Genomic DNA, 22,213 nt, shown 5'->3' on the forward strand with positions numbered 1-22,213 from the left:
CCCGTGTGATTCTTTTCATACATCTATAAGAAAAATATCCTTGGATCAACATAGTAAGGGTATTTTTATGATTTGTAAATCACTTTAATTATTCCTACATTTTACCTTGAAATTCACCTCCATTTCAGATCATTTTTACACCAAGGCAACGTAAAAAAGACATCATAACCAAGGGAAAACTTTGATGCAATCACCATGGATTAGTATGGAAGTTTTAGGAAATGATTTAGTGTTTCATATTTTCTCAATGATGCACTATGGCACTATATTAATGACTATCATTGCACTACCATGGCTTAGGGAGGCCAAAATTTTAAGAAAAGCTTCAAAATTTCATTAAGGGAGACCCTTTAGGGTTATGTAGATGGTCAAGGGAGTCTTATGGCACAAAAATAAGTTACAATGGGGCACTAAGAAATATAAATAATGCATGATAATGTGCTATAAAGGCTCAAATAGATAAAATTTGAGGAAAAAACACCAAAATTTGCCCAAAAATAACTTTGTAACGCTCGAAAGATGGGTTGTGCAGTGCAATGGAGTCAAGGGAAAGGTCAAAAAGATCCTATAAAGCATACATAAGCATAATTGTTGCAATATATCATTGTATTGTTGATAAATGATGCACTATGATGCTCAGTGGGGTCACAATTTTAGGAAACAATAATAACTTTGGCCAAGGGAGACCCTCTAATAGTTAGAAGATGGCTAAGATAGTGATACAAAGCTAAAAAGGAGGATAAGGAGTATTTGTAGCACATAATTGAAGCACAATGTAGTGATATAACACTGGTTAAGTGGTTAATAATAAGCTACGGAGGTTGGCGAGGGCCAAATTTGTGGAATTAACACCAAATTTGACTAAGGAATAACTTTTAGCATTGCACTAATGGTTAGTAATGTGCTATAACACTAATAAGAGGGGAAATTATGGACTATATAAGGGATTAAATCATAAAAAATTGCAAGAAGACTTAAGGTAAGGCCTTACACAAGGGTTGGCTAAGAAAAATGAAGGGTTGGAGGGGGGGTTTGTGCTAATGAATTGCTCACTAAATCCTAGTAATATAATAAGTTTTCATCCATTTTCTCAAGTCATTATAGGGCTAATCATAGCTCCCAAGTGCTAAATACACTTGGTGGGGTGACATATGAACTTAGTGGAAAGGTGGGGACCCTCAATCCCCTCCACGCATAAGGCTTTAAGAGGAATTAAGATGGGTTGTTGTCAGAGCAACAACACATTCAAAGGATTAAGATCTCAAATTCAGCTTGGAAAAATGAATGATGTTTGGTAAACTTAATAAGGTATCAAATCTAGACTTGTAAAAGTGGGAAATTGTCTTAGGTAAAGATAATAATTTTCAAGACTACTAGTTCAAAACTCAATTAATTTCTTTGAATCCCAATGCATTCTCTTGCATTGAGGATTATCTATCAAAGTGATAGCACATATAATTTTACATGTAGAACGTAAGACAAAGGAGGAAGATGACCAACTCATATATGTTATTCTTGCTAATCTTAGAAATTCCTACTTTGATTTTGTATCTACTTTTCACTCCTACAAATAAACATTTATTAGTCAAGGGAGTACTTACAAAATGACCTCCTTTGAAGCATTTTTTGAACCTTTGATTAGAAATGAATATAATATTTTTCACCTTGGATTGATTAACACTTAAGGTAGATTTAACAAATTCTTAATAGCACTGTCAGGCCAGGCAGTAACTCCAAAGGGCAGAAAATTTGACTGTATTATTCCATCAGGTAGGTCCTCATTATATACATGAGGGAGAGACTGTTCAGTTCGTCTCCTGATGACTGTTCATATTTCCTATCTATCTATTTACAATAATTCACCCAATCGCAAGGATTAGGTGTCAACATTTCCCCCCTTAATTTGAAGGGATGTTGGTGAGTCCAAGCATCATTCTGAATCGTTCAAGCTTTTCCCTTCCAAGCGCTTTGGTGAAGATGTCTACAATTTTCTCATTTGTGGAACAATGACAGAGATGGATTGTTTTGGCCTCAACATGATGTCGAATCAGATGATATTTAGTATTGATGTGCTTTGTTCGATCATGGAACTTTGGGTTCTTGGCCAACTTTATTTCAGAGGTATTGTCAATCATGAGTGGAGTTGATTGTACTTGTTTTACCTACAAATCTTCAAGAACTTTCCTGAGCCACACAATTTCTTTTGTTGCTTCAACTGTTGCCACGTATTCTGCTTTTTTTGTGGAATCTGTTGGAACTGATTGTTTGCGTGATCTCCAGGAGGCTCCTGATCCAAGACTCATAGCATATCCTGAAGTAGATACCCCAGTTTCTTTGTCTCCATCGAAGTCTGAATCAAAGTATCCAATCAAGTTGAAGTTGTCCACCTGTGTATACTTGATTCCAAAGTCTTGAGTTCCGTTCCCTTCAATTACCTTAGAACTTTTTTTGCAGCAGACCAATGTCCGTCACAAGGCTTTTGCATAAACCTGGAGAGGATTCCAACAACAAATGAAATGTCTGGTCTGGTAGTAGTTAGGTAGTTGAGACTTCCTACAAGCTGTCTATACTTTGTTGCATCCTCAAATTCTTTTCCTTCAATAGAGGTGAGCTTTAAGTTTTGTTCCATTGGAGTAGTAAGAGGATTGCACTCTGTCATGCCAAACCTATTCAACAGATCTCCAATGTATTTCTTTTTAGAAAGAAATATGGACTTTGGATGTTGGGTTACTTCAATGCCAAGATAGTAATGAACATAGCCCAAATTAGTCATTTCAAAACTTTTTCCCAATTCCTTCTTTATGGATGCAATGTAGCTTTCATTGTTCCCTGTCATCAAAAGATCATTTGCATATACCACAAGATATACAACTATTTTTCCAACTTTCTTGACAAATAAAGTTGCATCATCAAGATCAAAATGTTTGAAATTGAGTTTCAGAAGATGCTCAGTTATTTTTTCATACCAGGCTCGCGGTGCTTGTTTGAGGCCATACAAGGACTTCACAAGTTTTCATACTTTATGTTCATGTCCTTTCACAGCAAATCCTTCAGGCTGGGACATAAAAACGTTCTCTTCTAGATCTCCATTCAAGAAGGCAGTTTTTACATCCATTTGATGGACTTTCCAACTGTTCTGAGCTGTTAGTGCAAAGAGTTTCCAGATGGTAGCCCATTTTTCTGTGGGGGAAAAAGTCTCCACATAATCGACCCCTTCCTTCTGTGCAAAACCTTTTGCCACAAGCCTAGCTTTGTGCTTGTCAAGTGAGCCATCAGCTTTATACTTGTTCTTGTAGACCCACTTGCAACCAATTGGTTTGGTTCCTAATGGAGGATCAACCAGCTTCCAAGTGTCGTTCTTTATGAGGGCATCATACTCCTTTTGCATTGCTTCTTTCCATTCATCATGAGAAGCAACTTCTTTGAAGGAAGTTGGTTCAAAATATGTAGACAAGTTCAATTCACAATCATAAGAAACATCCATATCAACAGGTGAATTAGAGTCATCTACATCACCTCCATTTTGCCGGTTTGAATTTCTGGTTCCTGTCTTTCCAACTTCATCAGGATGAACACTTTCAAGTGTCTTTATCAGCCACTTTGGGGGACCTTTCTGAGATGGTCCAGGCTGCTCCGTTGATTGAGTTGGGATTGAATCAAGATTGAGTCTCCCAATTCTATCAATTACATCACTTAAAGCATCATCCATTGTTGGAGTTTCATGCGGGGGAGAGTGTTCTTCAGAAGAAGATTCCACATGTTGATCTAGTATAGGAATCCCCCCTTCAAGATGTGGAATATGATTATCAAATTCTTGAAATGATTTTTCTTTTGCGAATCTATCCAAGCGATCAAGTTGCCGCTCAACAACATTGTCAGTTTTGGATGATTCAAGAAAAATTACATCTCTAGATACAACAAACTTCTTATTTACTTCATCATAGAGGCAGTATGCTTTGGAGGTGTTTGAATACCCCAGGAAGATACACTTATGACTTGTAGCACCAAATTTATTTCTATGTACCTTTGGTATCAAAGCATAACAGGCGGAACCAAAGACCCTAAGATGTTTTACCGAAGGAACATGCCCATACCACATTTCATAAGGAGTCTTGTTTCTTATAGCATTAAATGGACATCTATTCTTTATAAATGCAGCACATAGAACAACATCAGCCCAAAATGTTATCTTTACATTTTTGAAGAAAGCATGGATCGTACCATATTTAAGATTGTCCTATTCATTCTTTCAGCTACACTATTCTGTTGGGGATTATAAGGCACAGTTGTTTGATGTTTGATCCCATGTTGGCGAAGATAGTTTTCAAATTCATTTGATGTGTATTCTTTTTCATTATCAGTGCGAATAGACCCAATATGAGATTGTGCATCATTTTCAAGCCATTTATGAAAATTCTTGAATGTTTGAAAAGCATCAGATTTGTTCTTCAATAAATAAACCCAACACATTCTGGTGTAGTCATCAATAAATGTCATGATAGATTTATTTCCATTTGCAGAAGGAACAGGCAATGGACCACATAAATCTGAATGAATGAGTTCAAGCTTCCTATGTGCTCTTGAATGTGAATCATGAAAAGAGTGTTTGCTATGCTTTCCTAGAATGCAAGCATCACATTGCTTAAGATTCCTAGGAATTATAGGCAAACCAGCAACACCATTTTTCTTCAATAAGCGGAGACTGTCATAGTTCAAATGTCCAAATCTAGCATGCCATAATAAACTTGATGGAAGTATACCTTCTTCATGATGACAATTGTATGAGAAATGTTGTGCATGAGTAGAGGTTCCTTGCAGTTTGAGAAGCCTTTCTTCTTCTATTCCCCTCATGACAAGTGAGTGGTCAGATGCTTTTCTTACCTCAAGCTTGCCATCAAACATATGAATGGAGTGACCTTGCTAGTGGATGTGGACTAGGGACAACAAGTTTCTCTTCAGTTGTGGGAGATATAGAACATGATGCAGAAGAAAGTCTGGAAGACTAGGCAGTTTAAGCCTGATTGTGCCAAGCCCTGATGGCTTGATTTTTGATTGATCTGCAAAGTATATTGCTCCATCAACATTGTCAGTGAAATCTTCAAAAAAATCTTTTCTATGAGTCATGTGACAGGTTGCTCCTGAATCAAGCAACCAATCATTTTTCCAAGAAGCAAGTGAAGCATTTAACAAATCTTCATTTACTCCAATCTTGCATTGTGCCTCAACATAGTGAGCGGATTCAGGTGCTTTACCTTTGTCTGTATCATCAGTTTTACCTTTCTGTTGGTTTCTTTTCTGCTCAATTTTGTCCCATGGTAGCTTGCATGTAGAGGCATCATGTGATCCATTTCTTTTGCAGCGAATACAGTGCAAATATGCCTTTTCTCCTTGAGAATGTCTGCCCCCCTGCCTCTCAAATATCTTCCTCTTCCTCTTCGTCAACCTCTTCCTCTTGTAGAATCTTGAGCAGAATGCTTATCTTTATGAGCAAGGCACACTGTCTCTTCAGAAGATTCAGGGGATGTCTTCTTCCGAAAAGCTTTCTCTCTTTCAACAAACTTTTTCACAAGAGAGTCAAAGGTTATATCTTTGAGATTCCATTTGCTTGCAATGAATCAAGATAATTGGAGTAAGTAGGATAAAGTGCCTTGAGAAAAGCGATAAGAGGAATATCCAATATAGCCTTAGTATATTTAATATCATGCATTATAGACTTTACTTCAGATGCAAGAGAAAGAGGATCATTATTTTGCAGTTCAAGAGTGAAGAGTTTAATCATGAGTTGGACAACTTCAAGATGTGAGTCATAGAGTTCTTTCAGCTTTTGTAAGGCTTCAAAGGCAGTTGAATATGACGAAATATGGCAACTCACCTCTTCATTTACAGATGCTACGATTAATGCATAAGCTTTGTTGTTCTTGTTTTCCCAAATGACGAGCTCTTTGTCTGAGGTAGGTTGTACTTGGTCATTGTCTCCTTCTCCAACACACACTCCTTTCCGCAACTCATTGAAGATGAGGGTGTGTTTTATCATCTGGGACCATTCAGGATAGTTCTCCTTGCCAGTGAGAACTATTCCCACCATGGATATGATTGAATGCATTCTGTAAAAAAATTATTTCTGCTGATAGAAAAATATTTCTGCCAATATACAGTAAAATTGTACTCAAAAGGGCATTACCCACATAAATCCATCCACCTTATATAAATCTCATATAAATTTTATATAAATCCACCATATAAATCTCATATAAACTTCATATAAGTTTTATATAAATCCATATAAATCCACTATTATATGGCATACGTCTCCTTTTAAAACTCAATTACCATGTGACAACCACAAAAAAGGACCATACGACTTATATTCAGCCCGTACGACGATGAAGATGAATAAATAACCAGCTCTCACCGTAAATTCTGAATCTGTGAAATGCTCAGAAATGTGATCAGTTAATAGATGATTGCATCGATTCTTCATTGTCCACAAATTCCTGCTTAGTTTACCTTTCACGTGATTACAAATTCAATCTTGGAATTTGCATGAATCATGTTCATAGGGTGCAACCAAATCCATGTTACCTATACTTAATAAATATATAAACATTAGCATTTATGTAAAGCAGCGTTTAACACAACGTATATATGTGACATCATTTCTGGAGCCAATCATTCAAGATTTTCAAAACAACATGACAACATTGTGAGAGGTAAAACATGGGCAGCGTAACTGTATGTATGGGCAGCGAATACCATAGCTAAGACCATGTGTCTTTCTCTTTAAGGAAAAGATGACTGGTTGGAGAACACTACAGAGCATAACAATAAGATTCATAGATATAGTAGAGGGAAATATTAACCTCACCTCATTTCAGTGCTCGCTCGCTTCTGCCTGCCTCCAACGCCTACGATTTTCAAATCCTCTAACGCCTCTGACAATGTCTAGAATGTATTTCAGAGGATGAGCAGTGCAGCTTACAGTGAATATGAAAAAAATGGTCAGAGAAGAGGCGCAGGCAGTAACATTCAGGTGACAGAGTGGAGCAGGCTACCATATTTATGAACATGCAACATTTTTGAATGGAAAGCAGAGGAGCAGAGGAGCATAATAGGGAGTTACAGAGTGCATAAAACCTAAAAAATGAGTTGGCTCTGATACAATGTCAGGCCAGGCAGTAACTCCATAGGGCAGAAAATTTGACTGTATTATTCCATTGTTGAGCCTCAGTTTTGGTCTTATTTTTGCTCAAAGAAACTTACTTATCCATCTATTTTCCATCCATTTTCCCTTCATTTATCCCATTTTGATGTATATTTGATATCCATTCAGGTATTTAATTTTAATTTTTCAATTTCTAAAGTTTTTATGAAAATTTGGTTTTTAGTGCAAAATTGGCAGATTTAGAAATTCCCGTAATAGCTCTATGGTTGATATGGTTGCAGGACACTTGGGCACGAATGGAATGCATGGATGGACAGCTTGAGAACTAGGACTAAGCCAGCAATGCTTAGTTCGAACAGAACAAGCTTTATTAGGCCCATTTGGTGCTAGTCAATTATGACTAGTCATGCAGGAATCCCATAGAAATAGGGCAGTTTTGAGATTTCATAGGAATGGTCATCTTTCTTGGGATAGGGATAATGAATTCGACTTGGATAGGTGGATGAGATTAGATGGGTTTTTTTGAGTGAATATAGATCAGTTTGTTCATGAGACTTCTTATTTAAAGCCAAAACTTTGATGGCTTATGTATTGATTTTGTGATATACTTTTACGCTGTGACATCTTTGGATTGAGAAGTTAATTTGAAGACTTGTGTTATTATTATTTTTATGTTCAATACTATGGATGTGTGACTAATTTAAGCTTTTGATATCATCTCTCAAAGTGTGCAAGGCAAGGGTGGAGGGCCCCCACTCCAAGCTAAGTACACTTCCTTGTTAAACTAGTTTTATTTCCTTGTAATTTGGTTGATTGTAGCACTAGCTTTTCAAAGATTTATTTCAGTTTGCTTTATGGTTTATGCATAATGATTGATTTCATTTGTTAATAGCTTGTTCATCACTTTATTGAGTTGGAAAAACAGGTGTTCAAGTTGGGCATCCCTTCTGCTGAAATGATGAATCAAAACTAGTTTCTTTTGTTTACATGCAAGCAATTTTATTTCCATTTAGATTTAGATATTGAGATGAATGAATTATGATGGAATATCTTATGTGTCTCTTAAGTTAAGAGCTTCTTTCATTTATAATTTATCCATCTTGAGCTTTTGGTTTCAATCTCTGATTCATTAAGTGATAATTGAGGTGAAGGTGGACTACTTGAGGTCAAGAACCCTTTCAATGTTTTTCTCTTTTTAAGCTGATTGAATTAGAGTTATAAGATGTATTAATTTTAGCTTTTGAATAACTTATCTTTCAAGGTTTGGTTATATCTGATCTTCACATATAGTGAACTTGCCTCAAAGCATAAACAACCCGGATTGATAAGAAATAATTGTGTTAATTTAGGACCATAAATTAGCTCAACATTTTGGCGCCGTTGCCGGGGAGGCAAATATCGGCATAGTCAATAGAAAGATAAAATTCAAAAACCACAAAAACATTAGTTACATTCCATTTTTAAGTTATGTTTCTTTATGCCTAGATATAGAGATCCTCAAGGTAGATTTATCAAAAACCCCCCACAAGTAGAAATAGGATCATCACACACTCCAGTTACTGGTAATCCAATAATTGAGGAGTTGGTAGAAAAACAAAGAACTGGCCAAAGATTAACTTTAATTGAAAGGCAAACTTTGTTAGCTTGGGAAGCAAAACAAAAACAATTCTCCACTTCTGGAAAACAACCTGTCTTTCCATCCATAAATCCTCCTATCTTCCAACAACTTGAAATTGAAATAAATCAAACAATGGCAGAAGAGGGACATGGATCCGTTCATCTTAATCCTGAACAACAAAGAGCTGAATATGAAAGACAACAAAGAGAATGGAGAAGAAAGAGAGAGGAAGAGGCAAAACAAGAAAATGATAGGAAGCTAGAAAACGACCGGAAAAGACAAGAAGATGGAATTGATCAAGAAACTACTTTTGGTTTTCCAATAGTAGATACAAGTGCAATATTAGGAGAAGAAGTAAAAATGAAAAATATTCCACTTTCTATATTGCCAAACTTTTATGGAATGTCTATAGAAGATCCTGATGCATTTATGTTTGAATTTGATATCCTATGTAGAACATACGGATATACTGATGACATTCATAAACTTCGTCTTTTCCCTGCAACATTAAAAGCAGCAGCTTTAAAATGGTTTATGGGTTTAGGAGAACAAACAATAGCCTCTTGGGATGATATGCGAACTGTCTTCCTTAAGAAATATCAAGCTTATTGTAGATCTAGAGATTCAAAGGAAGATGTTTTTAGAATGAAACAACAAGAAGATGAAAGTTTAGAAGAATATTTGGAAAGCATATAATCTTCAAAAGTCTAAACAACATTCTCTAACTCAAGAAACTGTTCGCACAATGTTTCTCAAAGGTGTAAGGGATGAATACCTTGACATTTTGAATGAGATGGGTAAAGGAGATATTTCAAACCTTCCATTTGATGAAATTGTCGAGTTATGCCAGAAATATTCTAGAGGAAGATCAAAAACCGGAAGAAGGGAAGTGAGTTCCAAAGCAACAAAGTCAGCTGCAGGAGGGATAACAAGAGCTGAAATAGGAAGTCTATTGGAAAATTTCAAAACAGATCTTTTGAGTACATTAGGGACACAAGTGGATGTGCTAAAGGCAAACAAGAAGAAAGAAGAACAAGAACAAGCTTTAGCAATATTTTGTTCAAAATGTAAAAAGAAACATCCTTTGAGAGACTGTCCTTTGGATAGTATTCAGGTTTGTGGTCTTTGTACAGGCAATCATTCCACAGAGAATTGTGTAACATTGAAAGAATTACAAATGAACTCAATGGAAGAAGTGCCAGGGACATAAGGTTTCTATTATGTTGTACCACGAAGACCATGGCAACCCAGGATACCTCAACCAAATCAGCTACAATTCCCTCAACAAAATTATGCCTATCCACCTTATAATCCTTGGACCCCTCCAATGCCATGGCAAGCTTGGCCTCCACAACAATATTCACAACAACCTGCACAAGGTTGGAGAGGATATGGTTATGGCAACCAGCAGCCTCAACAGTATCAACAACAATACCAGCAACAATACCAACAACCATTTGCATATCCACAATATCCGCAATCCATACCCTTTCAACAACAACATTTTGTATATCCGCCATCCATCCCATTTCCACAGCAGAATCCACCATCGTTGTTGACCCAACCACAACAATTACAGTTACCTACAAATCAACCCAGACCAACTCAACTACCAGCCCAACCGATGGCCAATCCAAATAATAAGATGGACAAATCTGCATACACTGTGGAGGAAGCAGCATGTTTTCCTACATATTCGATCCTTCCTCTTGATGATGTCCATCTAAGGTCTGGAAAAGTGCTTAAAAAGGATTCTCCTCCAATTATAGAAGAACCAACTGAACAAGGAGAATCATCTGAAACATCACAAACTGAGATACAAAATCAGAAAGGAACAAATGTTACAACACAAACACCACCTTATCCTGAAAGATTAGTGGAACAACAAAACAAAATAATCCTTCCTGAATTTGATATCTTAGATGAGTTAAAAAATGCTTATGTAAAAATTCCTTTGTTGAAGGCAATTAAGGAAATACCAATATATGCTAAAACAATAAAGGAATTGTGCATTCAGAAATCAGAGAAAAAGAAAAAGGATCCTACAACAATCCAAGTCATTGGTAAATTAGCAAGCCTCATGTCTACACAAACCATAGTAGAAAAATATATTGATCCTGGTATCCCAATGGTTACCATATCAATAAATAATTTCTCAGTACCAAATACATTAATAGACTTGGGAGCAGCTATAAACGTAATGACAATGGAGACAATGAAAACTTTGCAATTAAACAACATTAGATCAACTTCTACAATCTTGGAACTAGCAGATAGATCTAAAGTTGTTCCTGAAGGAATATTAGAAGATATCATAGTCTCCTTGGATTCATGGGAGTATCCTGTTGACTTCCTGATCTTGCAACCAAAAACAAACTTGGGAGGACATCCTCTAATCTTAGGCAGACCATGGTTAGCTACTGCTGATGCGTTCATAGGATGCAGATATGGAAGCATGATTATTTCACATGGAGATGAAAGGAAACATATCACTCTTTATTCACCTGCACAATCCACTTCTTTAGAATCAATACTTGAAACTCAAGAAAAACAGCAAACAAAATCAGTTTTAAGTATAAATCAATTCTTTGATTTTAGAGAAGAAGAAGGGAATGAGGACTTAATGGATCTTTTCATTTCAGAACCAAGTATTTCAGAGCAGCTTAGGAAAGCTCAATATGAAGCTGCAAGTAACCTTCTGAATCAATGTTTTCAGGAAACTTGTACTGTTCAAACTTTGCAGAATTCTTTTATAGACATCTTTCCTGTAAACACAGTCTCCAAGCCAACAATCAAAACAATTGAGGTTCATCCTGGAAAATATCTAAACATTGGAAATGAATTGCAACCAGCACAAGAGCAAGAAGTAATTGCACTATTACAGAAATATTCAAAAGCTTTTGCCTGGGATTATACTGATATGCAAGGAATTCATCCAAGCACATGTCTCCACCACATCTATACAGATGATCAACTTAAACCTGTAAGACAACCTCAAAGACGAATGAATCCTATGATGAAGGAAATAGTGAAAGAAGAACTGCAAAAATTGTTAGAAGTTGGATTCATTTATCCTATTTCAGATAGTCAATGGGTTTCTCCACTAGTTATTGTGCCAAAGTGAAATGGAAAGTGGAGGGTATGTGTGGACTACAAGGAATTAAACAAAGCTACACTCAAAGATCATTTTCCTCTACCTTTCATTGACCAAGTATTAGACTCATTAGCTGGAAAGAAATTTTTCTCCTTCTTAGATGGGTTTAGCGGATACAACCAGATCAGAATAGCAGAAGAAGACCAAGACAAGACAACATTTACCTGCCCATGGGGAACCTATGCATATAATGTTTTGCCATTTGGTCTATGTAATGCACCTGCAACTTTTCAACGAGCAGTACTTGCAATATTTGCTGATCTAATTCATGAATGTGTAGAGGTCTATATGGTTGACTTCACTGTTTACGGAAACACATACAATGATTGTTTAAACAACCTTGAGAAAGTTTTGAAACGATGCATTGAAACAAATTTGTCATTAAGCAATGAGAAATGATATATGATGTTGACAGAAGGAATAGTTCTGGGACACCACATTTCTGCTTCAGGAATAAAGGTGGATCCAGCCAAGATCCAAGTCTTAGTAAACTTAATGCCTCCTACAACACAGAAAGAGGTTAGAAGTTTCTTAGGCTATGCAGGCTATTATAGACGATTTATTGAAAACTTTAGTAAAATAGCCCAAACTCTGTTCAAATTATTAGCAAAAGACACTGAATTTCACTGGACAAATGATTGTCAAAATGCATTTCAAATTCTAAAAGAGAAATTGTCAGTTGCCCCAATTCTTCGTTGACCAAACTGGTCTTTACCATTCCATATCTCAACTGATGCATCTGATACTGCGATAGGTGCCTCTCTTGGACAGAAAGAGAACTTGTTCACTTATGCAATATACTTCATAAGCAAAAATCTAACACCTGCAGAAATGAACTATACAGTCACAGAAAGAGAAATGTTAGCTGTTATACATGCAGTAAATAAATTCCGGCACTATATAACAGGATATCAAGTTTTCATTCATACTGATCATTCAGCAATCAAATACTTGATGAATAAACCCATCACCAATGGACGAATAACAAGATGGTTACTGTTACTGCAGGAATTTAATATCACAATACAAGATCGGTCAGGAAAAGAAAATCAAGTGGCTGACTTTCTGTCCCGCATACACTCACCCCCTGTGTTATCACAAAACCAGTACTAGGGACTGCAACCAAGCAAGGTCTCATGTAACTGTTTCAGACCATACTTTAGATTAGGAATTAGCCTTCCTAATCAGAGAGGGCTCTCTCACGACTCTTGACAAAATCCTTCAAACACTAGAGGGCTAACTCTTCACACATTTATAAAAATATAGCTGGTTGGACATACATCAAATTAGTCTTCATTGGGCTATGGAGTCTCTCACAGTTAATAAACCAAATCACAGTCATCTCATAGAAGCCAAGGCTCTTTGCATCATCAAAGGTTCAAACATAATTTACCTAAATCAAAGCCTGCTGAACATACAGGAAGTCAGAGCATTAAAAATGAATTCTGAGTGATGTTCAAACATGCTTCACCAAAACCCACAGCCTGTCAAGCACACAGGAAGTCAGAGCATATAATATGAATTCTGAGGGATTGTGCCATAACAAGGCTGTAAAAAGAACATTAAGAAACTAAACCACCATCACATTTGAACAAAAAGATGCATTGAGAATCTTGGGAAGAAAAAACCCTGTTTGCCATTACTGTAACAGTCTTTTCATAAGCTCTAAAAAACTCTGTTTTTGTATATACAGTCCAACCCTTTTTACATTCTCATCTGATCCCTATATAGGCAAGCAAACTCTAAAACACCTCGAGCTTCCTCCTCCAGCATGAGGGGAGCCTCGAAGGTGGCTATTAACTACTCCTACATGCTTTTAACTACTGCATTAATTACAAACATGCTGAACTAAAATTACACACAATCCTAATCCAACTAAAATACTAATTTCATTCTCCTCGCAGACTTGATGCTTTCTTGGATGCTGGACAGCTGTATGATTTTCATTATGGCTGAGATATGTTAAGGGAGCATTCACCGAGCAAGCTGGTCTCGGATGCTAGCTGTAAGACAACTTATTAATTGATAAAATTAATCACCCTATATCCACGGTCCCCTGTCTTCCATTCCTCTTTATCATTTAAAGACCACACTCCGAGTTCTTTGAACCTTCAATTAACAACGCATAACCACCATATGCTATATGATCTGGATACTTCAAGGACCAACAGGTGTATCAACCGAAGATTCTGGTAACCCCACCAATACGCTAGTAGCTCGGTCATAAATTGCCTTTGAGAAAACTTTATGAAAATAAACAAAATATTTTATTTTTTCTTCAAGAGCTACACCTGTCACTGTTTGAGTTGTTATGAAACCCATGTATGATCTCCCTGCCTGAGTTTGAGACCTTCTTTTACCATTAACTGACCTCATCATCAAAATTCATTGTTTTTCCACAAAACAGCATTCTACAGCAGTTTCGTAGCGCGCTACGAAACTGCTGTAGATGTCAAAACAGAACCTATGTATCTTTGAAGCATTTTCTGCTTAGATTCATGATCTCTTCAGACATTTGTACAGCTATTAAGAACCTAAATAGTTTTAAGAAGATGAAGCTTGCTTCTGTCATTACATATCACAGCCAACTTGATTAGCATCAAACCAATAAAAAGCTTCATAAATCCCAACTGGAATATAAAGTCACTGTAGTATTCCTTGTTGCCTTCAAATCTTCAAATGGGTTGGTCTTTTTCAAAGTACAGATCTTAAAGTTGGAAGAATTCAACACTTGGACATTAAGCTCCTTAGGATTATCAAACCAAACTATCTCACCCTGCTGTACCAATTTGACTGGGTCTACCTATATCAACTTCGGCTTGTCTGTCAGAATCAGCTGCATCTTTTTGTTGTAAAGTTTCCGAATTTTCTTAACTAATGAAACCATCACAATGAACTCCCCTGGATCTAGAAATTTCTCCCATTTAGAGTCACAGTTAATGGTGGGGCTAACTTTGGAGCCAGCATACTCCTAACATTATCCCAGTCAACTCCCTTGAAGAAAGGATGACTCTAGAGAGAAGCATACCCTTCAGGGCCAGAAGCCAATCTTTTAGATGGGTCCATATCCAGCAAACAATCAATAAGGTGCCATGCTTCAGAAGAAAAATATTCAGGAAATTTGAAATCTCTATCCATGATCCTTTGGAATGTGAGCCACTCACTGCCATCTTTAAAAGGTAATATGTCAGACAGCATCTGATACAACGCGCAACCCAGTGCCCATAGATCATTTCCAATTGTTGGAGGTGCATGCTTAAGGACCTCTGGTGGAACGCAGGCAGCTGTACCAACAAATGTGCAGGTCTTCTCGTTTGAAGTAGTCGGAATAATTGAAATTGAGGTGTTTTCCATTGATTTGAAGAAGTATATTCTCTTTGCATCTCGGTGTATCAGTCCTACTTTGTGAAGGTATTCAAGGACATCCACAATCTCTGCAATATAGAAACGTGCTTCATCCTCTGAAAAACGAGATTTCTTAACAACACGATTTGAATCCCATCCCAGGATAGAAAGCAACATTCCATGACAGTACTGGGTTGCATTTCACAAAGTCATTCTTGTATGTTGTAGACAGACAAAAGCACCTGGTGTTAACTGCACACAACCACAGAAAGATGTAAAAATATCAACATATAATACATTCTGGAACCTCCTCAGTACCGCCAACATGTTCAGGATACTTTTAAATTCACATCTTCTGCGCAATTCAATCTACAATTGAAACCCTTGCTGTTGTAATTTGAACTCTGAGATACACTCTGAACCTTCTCCTTCCGGGCACTATTATGCAAATCTGACATTGATGTTCTCTGCGCGCCTCAGGCAACCCAAAAACACAATAACAGAAACCGAAACATGATAATGGAAACAGAAATCTTCATATCCCCCGTTGTTTTCGAATCACGCATAAATACTAGCCCTTGAATGTCTCCTTTCACTCCATCAGCTATTAAAATCTACTTTATAATCTCCCTTTCCAGCTGTCGTTGTGATTCTGGTGATTTTGCTAATGTATATGGCCATCTGAAGCGCCACATCTCAATCCGGGTGTCAATAATAGTGGCGACCTTGTGGCAATCAAACCCTCATAAAAGCCACTTGACACTTGGCATTAATCGCTGCATTTCATAAGAGCACTTTCATGCCTTCAATATATTCATTAATAATGCAACAACGTGCTTAATAACATTTACGCCATTTTCATTTATATCAGTTATTTTAAAAGCCCGTGTGCCTTGAAGAAACGGCTGCAATGCATTTCGCATAAGCCATGAAAGAGGATTTTCTTGATTTTTTAAGGTAGCAGGGTGTGACTTAAATCACAGATAAATCCCTTTTCTAGCAAAAGCTTGGCTCGCAAATTCTCAAACGATACCATTCGTCCTTCAAGAATTCATTTACTAAACTCTTCTTCTACATTGCTACCATTCGGACCATTGTGATGACAAATACAGGGGCTATGGTTGTTGAGAAAAGTTCTGGCCTCATACCACGTTACCAATGCACAATAATTATAAAATCAACACCAGAAGAGTTCGGCCTCTAATATCTCGTTTTCTGGCTGAAAAGTTCATGTTTCATAGAATGCATAGATGAACTTTAATATATGTTACTCAATGGCTGGGAAGAAACAAATCTCTTACACCGATTCCAAACAGAATTCTCGGTGTCCCTTTTTTCTTCTGCCAGCAATAACACAATGCTGCCTATCTGTAACACTGGCACAAACTTGCTGAGCCCACACTTCGATAATGGTGGAGGGATAATTTGAAAGTTCCACATCAACTCCAGGAAATGCGCTCCTTATCATTCCCTTTAACTGGAATCAATAGGCTGACCCTTCCATCGTACATTTCTAAAATCTTGACAAAACTCACATGAATGATTTCTAACCCTTTAAAGTAGCTTTTTCATTCCTCCACCAGCAGAACTTGGGTAGTAAATCATAACACTGTGATCATATCCATGAACTGTTTTTTCACAAAAGGCTTCATAATTCACTTTTCATGGACTTGAACAAAATCCCTTGCTCCACAAAATAGTCCAACTCTTGATAGAGGTAATCCCTGTTTACAAGTGCATACTTGGAGTGGGAATGCCAAAATTTTGAAGGCGCTCATATACCTTTCGATTATCATGGAGAGGATGTTAAGATCTAAGCTCATTCAGAAGGAAAGGCTTTCACAGAGTAGCATAAGCTTCAACTTTCTCAAAAGGATAGCTGGTTTAATAAAAACAATCACAAATTGACCACTTCATCGTTGCTTCTTCAAGAATGATGATGTCTCCAAATATTATGATCTCAAATTCACCAAATTCCCTCAGCCAATCCAGGATGTACTTCTTGGCAGCAGAAGGAACCTTCTTTTCCATTACGCATACTCCAACTATGATTATGGAGGAGAAATCACCGACATTCATCTCCATATTTCTCAATTCCCAAGATTTGAAACAACAACTTGATTCCTATGTTGTTTATGTAGCTGGTATGAAGGAATGTTACTGTGCGATGCTCTTTGGCCATCGTGAGGAACTACACCATCAAATGCCTTGCGAGAATTGACAACCAACCCTAATAGCTCTTCAGATTGCTCTGGCCATTTTGCAAAATCCATAGATCAGAGTATCATATGCAACAACACCAGAGTTATATTCTTTAGTCAACCTTAGACCTTTAAGCACATCAACCTCATCCACAGCAGTTGCAGTCAGTGTACAACAGACATGCTATGATTCAGGCCTCCACTGAAAACTCAATCAAATCCCCAGTTTCGTAGCACGCTACGAAACCACTCAAACAGGTAGCGCTGCGAAACTGCTAAACAGAATTCAGGCGCTGCGAAAACACCCTGACTTTAAGCTAGACTAAAAATTTTTGACAACAGCATTTTCAGTGATAACAGTGGCTCCACTAGGGATAGTGTGCCCCTGTGGTACACTAAGAACATGCAGCTCCAGTGCCTTATCCATTTGTGACAAACAAAAACTTGCTTGACAAGCATGACTGTAGGAGAAAGAAACTACTGCTACTGAAAAATAAATGCTCAGCCAACCTTGAGCTTATTTGCAATCTACCTACCTACCTACCCTAACAATTCAAACTTTCCTCAGCTCAATCAATATGAAACTTCCAATGCAGCCAATCATTTGTCTCATCTGATACTTGATTTCTTTGCCTGTCCCGGAGTTCAGAGCCAATATGACAATGTAATGACCGCTGCCACTGAAATTTTCTCTGACTGTATCGGATTTCAGAACTGATATAATAGTGTAAAGACCGCTGCCACTGAAACTGTCTCTGATCTTCATAGGTAAACTGAAACACTGGAGAGTAAAACTCTTCCATGTAGTCAGCTACAGGATCCCAGAACACATGATCAGCTTGTCCTTCCACGACACTTTCCAGCTGTGCAAACTGATCTTCAACCACAGTGTTCAGTTCCTCAATCGTAAAAGAGAGGGGAACCAGCATAGTCTCCTTGCGTTCAGTCATAAAAAATTTCTGGGAATAATGATCATGATCATGAAAATTGTATGCCTGAATTTGTCCTTCTAAACCTTCAATTTCTTTCTCAATGTCTTTGGCAAATTCATCAAAAAATTTCATCTTATCCTCTGACTTGCAGTCAAAAGATTTCAGATATGAGGACAGGGACAAAGAAAAAGATTCATTTGTTTCTTCTTTATTATGATCATCATTCCACTGTTTAAAACCTTCAACTGAAGGAGAGTTTACTTCCACCTCTGACCTATCTATCCATTCCTCCAAGAACATAAGCCAAAAGTCTGGCAATGACTTAATGGACTTGGCAGGCAAGTGTTCAACCCACTGTTTGCATTTCCCTTGGAATGAATCATAAAATAACCTTATGCAAACATCCTCATGTTTAATTCTAAGAAGCTGTGCAAATTCACAAAAATCTGATATATGATCCAAAGTTAAACTCAGATTCTCTCCGTTAAATTTTGGACCATTCCTTAGAAAGTATGCATCCTTGGGAATACGATTTGGGAAACCATGAATTCCTGAGAAATCTATGCATGCATACCTTGAACAAAGAAGAGCAGCTTCTGGGTCTTTCATAACTCCAGTGGAATCACCATGAATATATAACTTTGAATTCTTCAACAATGGAGTCGCCAAGGTAGTTTTGCAGCCTTGAAAATCATTTGAACTCCTGCTACCTTCAGAAATTCAATCTTAAGCTCCCGGCAGACGCACCAAAATGTTATCACAAAACCAGTACTAGGGACTGCAACCAAGCAAGGTCTCATGTAACTGTTTCAGACCATACTTTAGATTAGGAATTAGCCTTCCTAATCAGAGAGGGCTCTCTCACGACTCTTGACAAAATCCTTCAAACACTAGAGGGCTAACTCTTCACACATTTATAAAAATATAGCTGGTTGGACATACATCAAATTAGTCTTCATTGGGCTATGGAGTCTCTCACAGTTAATAAACCAAATCACAGTCATCTCATAGAAGCCAAGGCTCTTTGCATCATCAAAGGTTCAAACATAATTTACCTAAATCAAAGCCTGCTGAACATACAGGAAGTCAGAGCATTAAAAATGAATTCTGAGTGATGTTCAAACATGCTTCACCAAAACCCACAGCCTGTCAAGCACACAGGAAGTCAGAGCATATAATATGAATTCTGAGGGATTGTGCCATAACAAGGCTGTAAAAAGAACATTAAGAAACTAAACCACCATCACATTTGAACAAAAAGATGCATTGAGAATCTTGGGAAGAAAAAACCCTGTTTGCCATTACTGTAACAGTCTTTTCATAAGCTCTAAAAAACTCTGTTTTTGTATATACAGTCCAACCCTTTTTACATTCTCATCTGATTCCTATATAGGCAAGCAAACTCTAAAACACCTCGAGCTTCCTCCTCCAGCATGAGGGGAGCCTCGAAGGTGGCTATTAACTACTCCTACATGCTTTTAACTACTGCATTAATTACAAACATGCTGAACTAAAATTACACACAATCCTAATCCAACTAAAATACTAATTTCATTCTCCTCGCAGACTTGATGCTTTCTTGGATGCTGGACAGCTGTATGATTTTCATTATGGCTGAGATATGTTAAGGGAGCATTCACCGAGCAAGCTGGTCTCGGATGCTAGCTGTAAGACAACTTATTAATTGATAAAATTAATCACCCTATATCCACGGTCCCCTGTCTTCCATTCCTCTTTATCATTTAAAGACCACACTCCGAGTTCTTTGAACCTTCAATTAACAACGCATAACCACCATATGCTATATGATCTGGATACTTCAAGGACCAACAGGTGTATCAACCGAAGATTCTGGTAACCCCACCAATACGCTAGTAGCTCGGTCATAAATTGCCTTTGAGAAAACTTTATGAAAATAAACAAAATATTTTATTTTTTCTTCAAGAGCTACACCTGTCACTGTTTGAGTTGTTATGAAACCCATGTATGATCTCCCTGCCTGAGTTTGAGACCTTCTTTTACCATTAACTGACCTCATCATCAAAATTCATTGTTTTTCCACAAAACAGCATTCTACAGCAGTTTCGTAGCGCGCTACGAAACTGCTGTAGATGTCAAAACAGAACCTATGTATCTTTGAAGCGTTTTCTGCTTAGATTCATGATCTCTTCAGACATTTGTACAGCTATTAAGAACCTAAATAGTTTTAAGAAGATGAAGCTTGCTTCTGTCATTACATATCACAGCCAACTTGATTAGCATCAAACCAATAAAAAGCTTCATAAATCCCAACTGGAATATAAAGTCACTGTAGTATTCCTTGCTGCCTTCAAATCTTCAAATGGGTTGGTCTTTTTCAAAGTACAGATCTTAAAGTTGGAAGAATTCAACACTTGGACATTAAGCTCCTTAGGATTATCAAACCAAACTATCTCACCCTGTTGTACCAATTTGACTGGGTCTACCTATATCAACTTCGGCTTGTCTGTCAGAATCAGCTGCATCTTTTTGTTGTAAAGTTTCCGAATTTTCTTAACTAATGAAACCATCACAATGAACTCCCCTGGATCTAGAAATTTCTCCCATTTAGAGTCACAGTTAATGGTGGGGCTAACTTTGGAGCCAGCATACTCCTAACATTATCCCAGTCAACTCCCTTGAAGAAAGGATGACTCTAGAGAGAAGCATACCCTTCAGGGCCAGAAGCCAATCTTTTAGATGGGTCCATATCCAGCAAACAATCAATAAGGTGCCATGCTTCAGAAGAAAAATATTCAGGAAATTTGAAATCTCTATCCATGATCCTTTGGAATGTGAGCCACTCACTGCCATCTTTAAAAGGTAATATGTCAGACAGCATCTGATACAACGCGCAACCCAGTGCCCATAGATCGTTTCCAATTGTTGGAGGTGCATGCTTAAGGACCTCTGGTGGAACGCAGGCAGCTGTACCAACAAATGTGCAGGTCTTCTCGTTTGAAGTAGTCGGAATAATTGAAATTGAGGTGTTTTCCATTGATTTGAAGAAGTATATTCTCTTTGCATCTCGGTGTATCAGTCCTACTTTGTGAAGGTATTCAAGGACATCCACAATCTCTGCAATATAGAAACGTGCTTCATCCTCTGAAAAACGAGATTTCTTAACAGCACGATTTGAATCCCATCCCAGGATAGAAAGCAACATTCCATGACAGTACTGGGTTGCATTTCACAAAGTCATTCTTGTATGTTGTAGACAGACAAAAGCACCTGGTGTTAACTGCACACAACCACAGAAAGATGTAAAAATATCAACATATAATACATTCTGGAACCTCCTCAGTACCGCCAACATGTTCAGGATACTTTTAAATTCACATCTTCTGCGCAATTCAATCTACAATTGAAACCCTTGCTGTTGTAATTTGAACTCTGAGATACACTCTGAACCTTCTCCTTCCGGGCACTATTATGCAAATCTGACATTGATGCTCTCTGCGCGCCTCAGGCAACCCAAAAACACAATAACAGAAACCGAAACATGATAATGGAAACAGAAATCTTCATATCCCCCGTTGTTTTCGAATCACGCATAAATACTAGCCCTTGAATGTCTCCTTTCACTCCATCAGCTATTAAAATCTACTTTATAATCTCCCTTTCCAGCTGTCGTTGTGATTCTGGTGATTTTGCTAATGTATATGGCCATCTGAAGCGCCACATCTCAATCCGGGTGTCAATAATAGTGGCGACCTTGTGGCAATCAAACCCTCATAAAAGCCACTTGACACTTGGCATTAATCGCTGCATTTCATAAGAGCA

The 22,213-nt window shown here is 37.5% G+C and overlaps 2 pseudogenes; both read right to left on the reverse strand.

Annotated features, from left to right (window-relative positions):
- Positions 1–14,551: 14,551 nt before the first annotated feature.
- On the reverse strand, positions 14,552–15,456 carry LOC149257311 (3-phosphoinositide-dependent protein kinase 2 pseudogene; annotated as a pseudogene).
- Positions 15,457–15,480: 24 nt separating this feature from the next.
- On the reverse strand, positions 15,481–21,596 carry LOC149257312 (3-phosphoinositide-dependent protein kinase 2 pseudogene; annotated as a pseudogene).
- Positions 21,597–22,213: the final 617 nt, after the last annotated feature.

This window comes from Pinus tabuliformis, chromosome 6 (assembly GCF_031772625.1).
Source record: "Pinus tabuliformis cultivar Carrire ecotype Pingquan chromosome 6, CPIR1, whole genome shotgun sequence".
NCBI lineage: Eukaryota > Viridiplantae > Streptophyta > Pinopsida > Pinales > Pinaceae > Pinus > Pinus tabuliformis.